Here is a 14,524-nt window from a genome sequence, read left to right on the forward strand (position 1 = left end):
CCCACCAGAGGAGCTGCTACCAACTGAGGAGCAGCTGTTACCACAACCGCCCGAGGAGCAACCGCAGCCCGAGAGCCACTGCCAGCCAAGGAGCAGCCACTGAATGACTCAACATCTAGATATGGCGGTACAATCAAACATGGGTAGACAAAGAAACCCCCAAAGGAAAGAAAAGGAGGACTCGCCAGAAAAGCAGCTAAGTGATACAGAGGCATGCAACATGACAGAAAAAGAATCCAGATTAAAGGTCCTAGAGTGCATAAACCGGATGGAGGAAAAAATCAACAACTTATGCAAGAAGCAAGAAGAAACAGATGAAAAAATCAATAAATTATGTAAGAACCAAGAAGAAATGAAGAGTGATATAACTGCAATAAAAAACACCATTGAAAGTTTCAACAGTAGACTAGGAGAAGCGGAGGACCGAATTAATGAACTAAAAGACAGGGAAACAAAACACACCCAAACTGAAGAGCAATTGGAGAAAAAAATTAAAAGACAGGAGGAGAGCCTAAGGGAGCTATGGGACAACATGAAACGAAACAACATACGAATAATAGGGGTGCCAGAACAACAGAAAGAGGAACAAGAGTTAGAAAACCTATTTGAAGAAATAATATCAGAAAACTTCCCAGAGGTGGGGAAGAAAAAAATCACACAAGCATGGAGAGTCCCAAACAAGGTGAACCTGAAAAGACCCACACCAAGACACATCATAATTATCATGGCAAATGTTCAGGACAAAGAGAGAATCTTAAAGGCTGCAAGAAAGAGATGGAAAGTTACATTCAAAGCATCTCCCATTAGATTATCAAATGATTTCTCAACAGAAACACATCAGGCCAGAAAAGAATGGACAGAAATTTACAAAGTGATGCAAAGCAAAGGACTGAATCCAAGAATACTCTATCCAGCAAGGCTATCATTCAAAATTGAAAGGGAAATATGAAGCTTCACAGACAAAAAAAGGCTAAGGGAGTTTATCACCACCAAGCCAGCAATGCAAGAAATGCTAAAGGGAATGCTGTAAAAAGAAGAAATAAAAAGCTAAGAAAGAAAACAGCCACACAAAAAAAGAAATGGCTACAAACAAGTACCTTTCAATAATAACTTTAAATGTAAACGGGCTAAATGCTCCAACCAAAAGACATCGAGTGGCTGAATGGATAAAAAACCATGACCCATACATTTGCTGTCTACAAGAGACCCACCTCATTAGAAGGGACTCACACAGACTGAAAGTGAAGGGATGGAAAAATATCTTTCAGGCAAATGGAAATGAAAAGAAAGCTGGGGTAGCAATACTTGTATCAGACAAAATAGACCTCAAAGTGAAGGCCATAACAAGAGATAAAGAAGGCCACTTCATAATACTAAAGGGATCAATACAACAAGAGAATATAACCCTGATAAACATATATGCACCCAATGCAGGAGCACCCAAATACATAAAAAAACTCCTGGAAGATATCAAAGGAGAGATTAACAATAATACAATCATAGTAGGGGACTTTAATACACCACTGACATCACTGGATGAATCCTCTAGACAAACAATCAGCAAAGAAACAGCAATCCTAAATGACTCACTAGATCAGATGGACTGCATTGACATCTTCAAAACACTTCATCCCAAAGCCACGGAATATACATTTTTCTCAAGGGCTCATGGGACATATTAAAAAATAGACCACATATTGGGTCACAAACAATGTCTCCCCAAATTCAAGAAGATTGAAATCATACCAAGCATCTTCTCAAACCACGATGGCATAATATTAGAAATAAACTACAATAAAAACAACCCAAAATACTCAAACACTTGGAAGCTGAATAGCATGTTATTAAATATTGATTGGGTTACCAATGAGATCAAAGAAGAAATTAAAAACATCCTGGAAACTAACAACAATGAAAACACAACAATCCCAAACCTATGGGACACAATGAAAGCAGTCCTGAGAGGGAAGTTTATAGCTCTACAGGCCTATCTCAAAAAAACAAGAAAAAATGATAGTAAATCATCTAACTCTACAACTCAAAGAATTAGAAAGAGATCAACGAGAAAAGCCCAGAGTGAGCAGAAGGAAGGAGATAATAAAGATTAGAGCAGAAATAAATGACATAGAGACCAAAAAAACAATACAGAAAATCAATGAAACCAAGAGCTGGTTCTTTGAAAGGATAAACAAGATTGATGAACCTCTAGCCAGGCTCACCAAGAAGCAAAGACAGAGGACCCAAATAAATAAAATCAGAAATGATAGAGGCAAAATAACAACAGACCCCACAGAAATACAAATGATTGTTAAACAATACTATGGACAACTCTACTCCAACAAACTAGACAACCTGGAGGAAATGGACATATTCCTAGAAAAATACAACATTCCAAAACTCAATCAGGAAGAATCTAAAAATCTCAACAGGCCAATAACTATGGAAGAAATTGAAGCAGTCATCAGAAAGCTTCCAGCAAACAAAAGCCCAGGACCAGACAGCTTCACAGGGGAGTTTTACCAAACATTCAAGGAAGAACTAAAACCTATCCTCCTCAGACTACTACAAAAAATCCAAGAGGAAGGAACACTTCCAAGCTCATTCTATGAAACCAGCATCACCCTAATACCAAAACCAGGTAATGACAACACAATGAAAGAGAATTATAGGCCAATATCCCTCATGAACATAGATGCCAAAATACTCAACAAAATCTTAGCAAATCAGATCCAGCAGTACATCAGAAAGATCATACACCATGACCAAGTAGGATTTATCCCAGGGATGCAAGGATGGTACAATATCCTCAAATCAATAAACGTGATACATCACATAAACAAATTGAAAGAAAAAAACCACATAGTCTTATCAATTGATGCAGAAAAAGCATTTGACAAAATTCTACACCCATTTTTGATAAAAACTCTCAGCAAGGTGGGAATAGAAGGATCATACCTCAACATAATAAAAGCCATATATGACAAACCCACAGCCAACATCATACTCAATGGACAAAAACTAACACCATTTCCCCTAAGAACAGGAACAAGACAGGGATGCCCACTCTCACCACTCCTGTTCGATATAGTACTGGAAGTATTAGCCATTGCAATTAGACAAGAGGAAGAAATAAAAGGCATCCAAATTGGAAAAGAAGAAGTAAAACTGTCATTATTCACGGATGATATGATATTGTACATAGGAAACCCTAAAGACTCCATCAAAAAACTATTAGACTTAATAAATGAATTCAACAATGTAGCATGGTACAAAACTAACGCCAAGAAATCTATGGCATTTCTATACACCAATAGTAAACTTACAGAAAGAGAGACTAAAAAAACAATCCCATTTACCATCGCACCAAAAAAATTAAGATACCTAGTAATAAACTTAATGAAGGAGGTAAAAGACCTCTACTCAGAAAACTACAGGATGTTGAAAAAAGAAATAAACAGATGGAAGAACATACCATGTTCTTGGATTGGTAGAATCAACATCATTAAAATGTCCATACTACCCAAATCAATCTATAAATTCAATGCACTTCCCATTAAAATACCAATGGCATATTTCACAGGCCTAGAACGAACTCTCCAAAAATTCATCTGGAATAAAAAAAGTCCCGATTAGCTGCAGCGATCCTAAGAAAGAACAAAGTAGGTGGGATCTCAATACCAGATATCAAGCTGTATTACAAAGCCACTGTTCTCAAAACTGCCTAGTATTGGCACAAGAACAGACATATAGATCAATGGAATAGAATAGAGAGCCCAGAAATCAGCCCGAACCAATATGCTCAATTAATATTTGACAAAGGAGGCAAGAACATACAATGGAGTCAAGATAGTTTCTTCAATAAATGGTGTTGGGAATATTGGATGGATACATGCAAGAAAATGAAACTAGACCACCAACTTACACCATACACAAAAATAAACTCAAAATGGATAAAGGACTTAATGTATGACAGGAAACCATAAAAATACTAGAAGAATCCAAAGGCAACAAAATCTCAGACATATGCTGAAGCAATTTCTTCACCGATACAGCTCCTAAGGCATTGGAAGCTAAAGAGAAAATAAACAAATGGGACTACATCAAAATAAAAAGCTTCTGCACAGCAAAAGAAACCATCAACAAAACAACAAGAAAGCCCACTGGGTGGGAAAACATATTTGCCAATGTTATATCTGATAAGGGCCTAATCTCCAAAATTTATAGGGAACTCATACAACTTAACAAAAGGAAGATAAATAATCCAATCAAAAAATGGGCAAAGGACCTAAATAGACACCTTTCAAAAGAGGACATTCAGAAAGCCAAGAGACATATGAAAACTTGCTCAGTCACTAATCATCTGAGAGATGCAAATCAAAACAACAATGAGAAACCATCTCATACCTGTCAGAATGGCTATCATCAACAATCCACAAACGACAAGTGCTGGAAAGGATGTGGAGAAAAAGGAACACTCGTGCACTGCTGGTGGGAATGCAGACTGGTGCAGCCACTATGGAAGACAGTATGGAGTTTCCTCAAAAAACTAAAAATGGAACTCCCATTTGACCCTGTGATCTCACTTCTAGGAATATATCCCAAGAAACCAGAAACACCAATCAGAAAGGATATATGCACCCATATGTTCATCGCAGCACAATTCACCATAGCTAAGATCTGGAAACAGCCTAAGTGCCCATCAGTAGATGAGTGGATTAAAAAACTGTGGTACATCTACAGGATGGAATACTATGCTGCTGTAAAAAAGAAGGAACTCTCACCATTTGCAACGGCATGGATGGAACTGGAGAGCATTATGCTAAGTGAAATAAGCCAGTCAATGAAGGAAAAACACATGATCTCACTCACTCATGGATAATAAAGACCATTATAAACTTATGAACAAAAATAGATACAGAGGCAGAGCTGCCTCAAACAGATTGTCAAACTGCAGCGGGAAGGCCAGGGAGGGTTGGGGGGCAGGAGAGAGGTGGGTAAGAGATCAACTGAAGGACTTGTATGCATGCATATAAGCATAACCAATGGACATAAGACACTGGGGGATAGGGGAGGCTGGGGAATTGTTAAGGGCAGGGAAAAAAGGAGACATATGTAATACTCTTTGTAATACTTTAAGCAATAAAACAATTTTAAAAATTATAGAACTGAAAAATAAAATAACAAATGAAAAATTCATTAGCTGGGTTAACAAGAGCATAAAAACAATCTCTGAACTTGAAGACAGAGCAATAGAAACTATTCAACTTTTTTTTAAAGAAGACAACTATTGTAATATGTGGGATAATATCAAGGAATATCATATACAGGTTATTGGAGTTCCAGAAAGACTATAAAAAAATTGAGGAAGAAAAATATGTAAAGAAATGATGATTAAATAATGATTAAATGTATTTAAAAATTTAAAAAAAGACAAACATGCAAATTGACCATATCTTCGCTAGGCCTTGAGCCATGCCCACCAGCCAATGAGAGTGACTATATGCAAATTAACCCAACCAAGATGGCGGCCAGCAGCCATGGAGCTGGAGAAAGCAGGAGGCTTGGTTGCCCCAATAATGGAGGAAGCCAAGCTTCCTCCTTGCCACAGCGGGCTCTGAGCTCCACTCAAAGCAACAAAGTTTCAATTATAGAAGATAAATAAACCCCAAATACCTGCTTTCAGCCGGCAGTGGTCACGGAGCTGGAGCGAGCAGGAGGCTTCCCTCCTGCCCGCCCTGGCCAGCTCTCAGCTCCTCTCAAGGCTACAAAGTTTCAATTATAGAAAGTAAATAGAAGGTAAATAAAACCCAGAATTTAAAAAAAGAGGAAAAAAAGTAGAGGCTGGGAGCTTCCGTCGCTGGGGGTCTTGGCCAACCTGAAAACGGCCCTCAGCCCCTCACTCAGACTGGCCAGGCACCCCAGTGGGAGCCCCCCACCCTAAAGGGGGTGTGGCCAGCCTGCAAACAGCCATCAGCCCCTCACCCAGGCTGGCCAAACCTCCATGGGGTGAGGGTCCCCACTGGGGGGGGGGCTTGACCAGCCTTCAAACAGCCATTAGCCCCTCACCCAGGCTGGCCAGGCACCCCAGTGGGGACCCCCACCCTGAAGGGTGTGTGACCACCCTGCAAACAGCCATCAACCCCTCACCTAGGCTGGCCAGGAACCCCAGTGGGGACCCCCACCCTGAAGGGGCTGTGGCCAGCCTGCAAACACCTATCAGCCCCTCACCCAGGCTGGCCAGGCACCCAAGCGGGACCCCCACCCTGATTCGGGACACCCTTCAGGGCAAACCAGCCATACCCCACCCATGCACCAGGCCTCTATCCTATATAATAAAAGGGTAATATGCAAACTGACCCTAACAGCAGAACGACTGGGAATGACTGGACACTATGACACACACTGACCACCAGGGGGCAGACGCTCAATGCAGGAGCTGCCCCCTGGTGGTCAGTGTGCTCCCATAGGGGGAGCTCTGCTCAGCCACAAGCCAGGCTGATGGCTGCCAGTACAACGGTGGTGGTGGGAGCCTCTCCCACCTCCTCAGCAGCGCTAAGGATGTCTGACTGCAGCTTAGGCCTGCTCCCTGCTGGCAAGTGGACATTCCCCGAGGGCTGCTGGGCTGCTAGAGGGATGCCTGACTGCCAGCTTGGGCCCGATCCCCCAGGGAGCAAGCCTAAGCCACCAGGTGGACATCCTCCGAGGGGTCCCAGACTGCAAGAGGGCATAGGCCAGGCTGAGGACCCCCCCCACCCCCGAGTGCACAAATTTTTGTGCACCGGGGCTCTAGTATACTAATAATATATTATTTTAATTATATAATACATACATGTGTACTAGGTCATAATATAAAATACATATCTTATTGTGGCCAGAATCAAAGGTTTAAAACAGATAGGAGTACATATAATAAAATATATCATTCGGAGTTAAATGGAAAAAAAAGTTTTGACACAAGCTACAGCATAAATGAACCTTAAAGACGTTATGCTAAGTGAAATAAGCAAGTCACTTACCTTCAGTAATCACATTCATAGGAATAAAAAGTAGAATGATAGGCTGTCAGAAGTTGGTTGAGGGGGATAGGGAGTAGGCAGTTATTGTTCAATGGGGTCAGACTTCTAGTTTTGCAAGATGAAAAAGTTCTGTAGATGGATGGTAATGCTGGTGACACAACAATGTGAATGTACTTAATGCCACTGAATACACTTATTGCACTTACTACAATGCACTTATTACAAGTAAGAGATAAAATTTTATGTTTCGTGTACTAGGTGTGCCGGTTAATAATGCGGATTTTTTTCAATAGATGGAGTTACACATATGTTGATATATATGCAATTTGATATGTATGCTATTTTGTTGTATTGACAACAAGCTTCAAAACTTCATATGTCAAATTTGCTGAAGGAGTTAACATCATAGATATTTTTACACTTAAAAATGTTGAATTTTGCCGAAACCAGTTTGGCTCAGTGGATAGAGCGTCGGCTTGCTGTGCAGTTGGGGCGCCAGGCGCCCAGGGGCAGGTGTGCAGGAACGCGTCGGGCGGCGAGCACAGCGCGCAGCGAGCGCAGCCCTCGCCCCGGGGCCCAGCCGTGCCGCGGGCCCAGGCGGCTTGGTGGCGGCGGTGGCGGGCGGACATTGGCCCCCGGGCTTGTGGCGAGCGAGTGGAGCCCCATGGAGCGCGGGGGGGTGGTGGGGGCAGGCCTGCGAGTCACTTGCGGGAGGCGGGAGCAGCGAGGCCCCCGGGCGGCGTCGGGTCTGGGGGGAGGGTCCCCCGTGGAGCCCGCGGACCGGACACCCGGGGGGCCGGCGGCAGCGGCGACTCTGGACGGGAGCCGGGCCCTTCCCGTGGAGATCGCCCCAGCTAGATCATAGAAATTAAATGTAAAAGTTTTAAAATGCATCCGGGATTTCTGTGCACGTGTAAAGGGAAAAGGCCAGTTTAAAAACAAGTGTGCATAGTTTTGAGCTGAACTTGACCTTTTGCTGGCACAGAATAAAAACCTGAGACTGTTTTGGCCTTAAAAAGTGGCGGAGATGAACCTGACAAAGAAATGCAGGCTGGTTTCCCAAGGCGATTTAAAATAGCTCTTTTGAGATTTCCCGCCCTGAGGCAAGTACCACCAGGAAGCTGATAGTCAAGTTTACATGTGAATAGCTATGGGGTTTGCTTCTTGATTTCCCCAGCAGAAAAATTGTAACCATTTTGAAATTTAGCAGCTATGCCAGGCTTATTGGCTGGAAACTTAAAACTTTTAAGTTCAAATCATCTATGAAGCAAGAAGTGTGCTTGCCTCTCGGATTTATTTTTAAGCTAATCTCTTTAAAAGGGACTGGTAGCAGTAATCCAATTTCTAAAGTAAAGTACAATTATTTCAGGTAGAAACTGGTTTCATACTGATCTTAGAGGGCTCCAGTTCAGTGTTCTGGAGACCCAGGGTTTGTTTATTTGTGATGAAAACCGTTTCTATCTGAATGAGACATAGGTCAAGAATCCTAGATCCCAAAACTGTAAAAATACTTGTTCACTGAAAAGGTGTGAGTGTAATTGTTTATTTGATATTTGTATATCTACTTGGGTATAATTATTTGTTCATGTAAATGTGGAAATCTGTGGGGAAAAAAAAAAAACCACACACTTAATTTCTTGGAGGCTGAATGCTCTGACTGAAAGCAAAGCCCCCCCAAGCCCCAAGGGTGCTTGCTCTCTGTCAGAGGTGGAATTGGCCTGACTAACTAGTAAACATCTCTGTCTGTTTGTTTGCTGGGAACTTTGATTTGCTATGTGATATTCTGTGCTGGGTTGGGATTTTGGAATTCTGGGGTAAATTTAAAAGGTATTTATGGCTTTTCTAGTTTGATTGGGACATTTAAGAATGGGGCTCACAGTTCCTCAAGGCAAAGATTTAATGGGCCCTTCCCCCTGCCTGTGCTGAATTAGATAATACAGGCCAGTACTGATTAAGGAAAAAAATGGGCCTTGGAATCTGTAAAGATAGGTGGGAATGAAGCTGGTCAAATGTACTGAAAGGGTTTGGTCTAGCAAAGGAGGGGCTGATACCCCTTCCTAGCGCACTCCCTTGAAAGAGGCCTGGTTGCTGCTCTGCCACAAAGGGAACTGGTAGAAACAAACCATGGAAACTGGCGGGGACTGGGTGGCTCTCCTATCATGTTTAGCAGGCCACCCCCTATCATCCCTAACCTTAAAGCTGACTTTCTTGCTGCAAGAATTGTCTCTTTCCTTGAGAGGGCTCCAGAGGGTGCAGGAGGACATTTGGCTGCGCCTCGGCGCCACCCAGGAGACTGGCCCAACCCCAACTCTTCATCAGCACAGACCAGGAGATTGGGTCTACATCAAAAGGCACCACCTGGAGCCTCGATGGAAAGGTCCCTACACCCTTCTCCGTGGTGCTGACGACCCCCACCGCTCTCAAAATAGATAGACGGCGTCGCGACCTGGGTCCATCACACCCACGTCCAGTCAGCGGACCCATCCATGATCCGGAAAGACTTCGTCACCAAATGGAGTGTCGATCGAGATCAACGCAACCTGCTATGGCCTGCTCGACCTGCCTGATGCTGATAACATTGCTCATGATCACTCCTGCTACCGGGAGCCCCCACAATACTGTGTAATAGACTTAGATGATGTCTGCATCTTCATGGACATGGCTCCAAAGAGACAAGGACAATTTATAGGAAGGCCAAGAATAGACTTTAGTAGAATTTGGCTGCCTGAAGCGGCCATGATGCCAATATCATGTTTCATTGTATTGATATGTTATATTGACCTTTAATTCTCTTGCAGGTTTAAATGTGTGCTGGCTGTCCTGGAAGGGAACTATGTGGGATGACCCCCAAAAGTAAAGAATGGCTAGCTGCCAAGAGGACAGGTGCCCAAATGGGCAGGAACAGTACCCATCAGGTTTTGGTCTCTGTTGAGAGACAGCTAACAGTTGGCAGCCTGTAATACTGTCTTGCAGGCCTTTGTGACCATGCCCATGTCAGGGGTAGTAAGCTGGAAAAGGCCTGTTTAGAATAGAAGGTCTGAGGCATGGTTATGCATAGAAAGAAAATTTAATGCCAACAATTACTGTTTTATTAAAAGGAATTGGCAAGAAAAGTCAGAAAATCTTAAAGTAGATCAGTATATTTTTCTTCTTGTATAATTCCTCTGAAATTTGGCAACGCTAAATAAGTCATGGCAATACATTTCTTTGCATAGATTCAATAAGACCGGTTCCTAATAGTGGTTTTATTAACATAAAACTTTGACTGGAGTATCATGTTTTAAAGAGCCCTGTCTGAGCTCTAAAGACTTGAAGCCAGTAAAAATGCCACAAAGAAAGCCTGGTATCCTGCTTGGAAGCCCTGAAGATGGCTGGCGCTGGAGCGTCAGGCCAATGCCCTACCATCACTGGCTGTTGGTAAGAGTAGAAGGGGAGCAGTAAGGATGCCTCTGTGTCCCTGCGGAACCCCCACACACTCTGGGCTGCAACAAGTAGGAGGGCTACTGAGATGGGCCCTAAAGCCTGGAGCGTGGGCTCAGGTGGAGTTGCTACAGGTGAGGGATTCACCTAACTCAGCAGATACTGCAGGCGGGCCTGATGGCAGCTGGGTGGCGTGGCTTCCTGGCCCTACGGGGCACATTAAGATTCAACCATGAGATTCCAGCAAAGGCAGTCAGTTACCATTCTTGTTGTGTTTATGCAAACATCAAGACAGTAGATAAATTAATCTTGATTTGGCTTTTTGATAGCCATGGAGGAATTTTAAGAAGAAAAATCCTATTTCAATAGAAGTTGTTAAAGCTAAAATGGTTTCTTCCCCTTCCACCAGACCATTTGTTAAGATATGCCCAGTACGAGCCTCTAGCAACGGTGGAATAGAAATGCAGTCCATCTCATGATTGAGCCGGAAGTTCCAAGACAAAGGGGGGAATGAAAGGGCGAGGGCTAGGTCCTCCATCTTGCCCCAGGGTAAGGGCTACGTCCTCCATCTTACCTTGGCCACGTGCTTGGCAAGGAGCTTCTTCCCGGAAGTCTAAGACTCTGCTAGCCACACCCAGGAACAAGACATCGACTTGCGCCTGGCCAATCGGCAGAGCACAGTCCTTTCTCCTCCCCTTACTCCAACCCCCTCTATGAAACCCGTCTCTACGCGGGGTTCTGTTTCTCAGCCACTTGGCTTGCCATTGTGTCGGTGAGTCTGGTGGACGGGGAGCTCAAGCTAGCTTGAAATACAGATTCTTATGCTCTTGCATCGGATTGGCTGGCTCCCTGATGTGGTTTCTTGGGGATCTTGAAATCTGGGCATAACAAACTTCTCTTCCAAAGAGTTCGATACTGCGTCATCTACCTTTGATAATGAGAGTGGCCACTAGGGAGGCATAGGATGTTACAATCTTCCTAGGAGTGACAGGTCAATGTATCCATTCTAATGGTCCTTCCTGCCATAAGCATCCTGTAGGAGTATATTTAGTGGCTAGAATAATTAAGGTCCAAAATTTGGAATAATCTAGATACTGTAGTTGCTGTTTATTGATGGCCTGTTCTATTTTTGCTATAGCCTTTTCTCCTTCTACAGTTAATTGCCGGGGAGACTTAGGGTTAGAATCTCCCTTTAAAATGTCAAATAGAGGTTTTAAGTCAAGAGTGGTTATTTTTAGATATGATCTGACCCAGTTGATATCACCTAATAGTTTCTGATAATCATTTAATGTGTTTAAATGATCTTTTCTTAATTGTAAAGGCTGATAGGTGATAGTAGAGGTATGTAATATTCTGCCTAAGTAGGAAAAAGAAGGTTCAGTCTGAATCTTTTCTGGGGCTATTTTTAGACCATGTTCTTCTAAAGCAAGGATGGTCTGTGTAAGAATTTTCTGTAAAGTAACCCAATCTTTATGAGCTAGTAAAATATCATCCATATAATGAATAAGATATAGATTTAAAAATTTCTTTCTAATAGTTTGCAATGCCTGGTCTACAAACTTTTGACATAATGTAGGACTATTTTTCATCCCTTGTGGGAGAACCTTCCATTGATATCTCTGATAAGGCTGTTTAAAGTTTTCTGATGGTATGCTGAATGCAAATCTTTGACAATCAGCCAGGTGAAAAGGTATAGTGAAAAAAAAATCCTGTAAGTCAATAACAACAACACAATACTCCTGTGGAATTGCCACAGGGGAGGGCAATCCAGGTTGTAAGGAGCCCATATCTTCCATGGTGGCATTTATGGCTCTAAGACAGCCGGGGGCAAACTACAGCCCGCCAGATCCAGCCCGGTTGAAATGAATAAAACTAAAAAAGAAAAAGACCGTACCCTTTTATGTAATGATGTTTACTTTGAATTTATATTAGTTCACACAAACACTCTATCCATGCTTTTGTTCCGGCCCTCCCGTCCAGTTTAAGAACCCATTGTGGCCCTCGAGTCAAAAAGTTTGCCCACCCCTGCTCTAAGATCTTGCAAAAGTCTCCACTTGCCTGATTTCTTTCTTATTACAAATATGGGTGTGTTCCAGGGACTATTTGATGGCTCTATATGTCCCTCTGCTAATTGCTGATCAATTAAATGTTGGGCTGCTGATATTTTCTCAGATGTTAAGGGCCATTGCTCAACCCATACTGGTTGTGATGATTTCCATATAATCTATCTTCTAGATCAGGGGTCCTCAAACTACGGCCCACGGGCCACATGCAAATACAAATATTGTATTTGTTCCCATTTTGTTTTTTTACTTCAAAATAAGATATGTGCAGTGTGCATAGGAATTTGTTCATAGTTTTTCTTTACACTATAGTCCGGCCCTCCAACGGTCTGAGGAACAGTGAACTGGCCCCCTGTTTAAAAAGTTTGAGGACCCCTGTTCTAGATAGGAATTTCATTTGTTGTTATATGGACTCTATCCAATTGTTCCCAGTCTATTTTTTACTTTAAAGCCAGAACTTGACATGGGTCACCAGTAAGATTCTGATTAAAGCCAAGAACAGTGAAAGGATGACTTCCTAGACTTTAGGCCTTGCCCACTATACTCATTTTAGTGCATCTCAGGCACAAAATCCAGCTTGGTGTGTCCACAGAGAAAAGTGAGTGCTGGGAGGCTCATGGCTGCTTCGTCTGCACAAGGGAAACTACCGAAAAACTAATTGCCAAAGCCCTTCCTCCTCTTACATACACGCCATAATACCTTTGATCTGTGTCAGTTAAGTGCCAATAACTGACCAAATCCTAAAGATCTGATATCAGGACACTAAGAAGGCCCTGTGTGTATCTAATCACCAGTCCTGGTATTTTCAGAATTATCCTGACTTCAAAATTATTCTGGGTTGCCATAAACCATCAAATCACGTTGGAAGTTCCAGAATTTCTATTTCTAAATTAAACCTAAAAAGAAGCTTCTGACATTTAAAATGAATGTTAAAATATCTTTTGGCAGACAATGTGTTCAAATGTTTTATTTTAAAAGATAGGGTCACTGAATCCAGCGGGAAGCCCCTCTGTTTGCTCTTCCCTATAATCCCACAGCTAGAGTTTTGTTCCATTTTATCTATAGGTGTCATCAGGATTATTAGTGGGCAAATATTTCTAGGAGAGATACTATTTTAAACTTTTATAAGTCATTTATAACTTAGAGGGAATGTATTTTAGATTCTTTGCTGAAAACAACGCTTTGATCAGGAGAGAAGAAGGCAAGAGCATGATACTAACCTTTTTGTCATTATCATACCTTAAAGAGTACTTTTTATATGTTTTTATTGATTTCAGAAAGAAGAAGAAGAAGAAGAAGAAGAAGAAGAAGAAGAAGAAGAAGAAAGAGAGAGAGAGAGAGAGAGAGAGAGAGAGAGAAAGAGAGAAGAAATATCAATGATGAGGGAATCATCAAATGGCTGCCTCCTGCATACCCTCTACTAGGGATTGAACCCAAAACCCACACACCTGCCCTAACTGGAAACCGAACCTCGACCTCCTGGTTCATGGGGTGATGCTCAACCACTGAGCCACACCTACCAGGCTAAAGAATATTTTTAAACATCTTTTTCCTAATCATCTTGTCCCCTATAAAATTTTAATACCACAGATACACTTTATATCTGTTTGTGTATTATATTCATATCAGTGCTTTATACATAAAAAGAGTATGGTCTTTTCAGTCCCTGAAGAACCAATCCCCCTGCTTGGGAAAATGACATCCCATTGAGAATGCATAATTGAGAAGTCATTATCCAGTGGAAAAATATGTAGATGACAAAGATGTCGAGGGCCACCAAACAAAGTTCATTGCGCAGCACTGCTTTGCTTGGTGAAACCAGCTATCTCTCTGCAGCCTTGACAGCCATCCCCAGACTTCAGGAGTAGAATTTAGCCACGTACTGTTTTTCCCAAGCTTGCAGGTCCCTTTCTCCTGGCTCTGGCAGTAACTAGATTAGAAGGCCCCTGAGGAAGAGATTATGTTGCTAGATAAGTAGACTCTCCTGGGACCATAGGCAGGGTCAGATGCCCCCAGAGGTAGAGT

The 14,524-nt window shown here is 42.4% G+C and overlaps 1 long non-coding RNA gene across 1 annotated transcript in view; it reads left to right on the forward strand.

The window, feature by feature from the left end:
• LOC139006714 (uncharacterized) overlaps positions 1–14,073 on the forward strand; it is a 73,465-nt gene extending 59,392 nt beyond the window's left edge. Inside the window, exon 3 of the long non-coding RNA XR_011470793.1 lies at positions 13,777–14,073. This is a non-coding gene — a long non-coding RNA (uncharacterized lncRNA). The remainder of the gene's footprint in view (positions 1–13,776) is intronic.
• Positions 14,074–14,524: the final 451 nt, after the last annotated feature.

Source organism: Myotis yumanensis, unplaced genomic scaffold, assembly GCF_028538775.1.
Source record: "Myotis yumanensis isolate MYYU_CA2020_CCGP unplaced genomic scaffold, mMyoYum1.0.hap1 SCAF_3, whole genome shotgun sequence".
NCBI classification, from domain to species: domain Eukaryota; kingdom Metazoa; phylum Chordata; class Mammalia; order Chiroptera; family Vespertilionidae; genus Myotis; species Myotis yumanensis.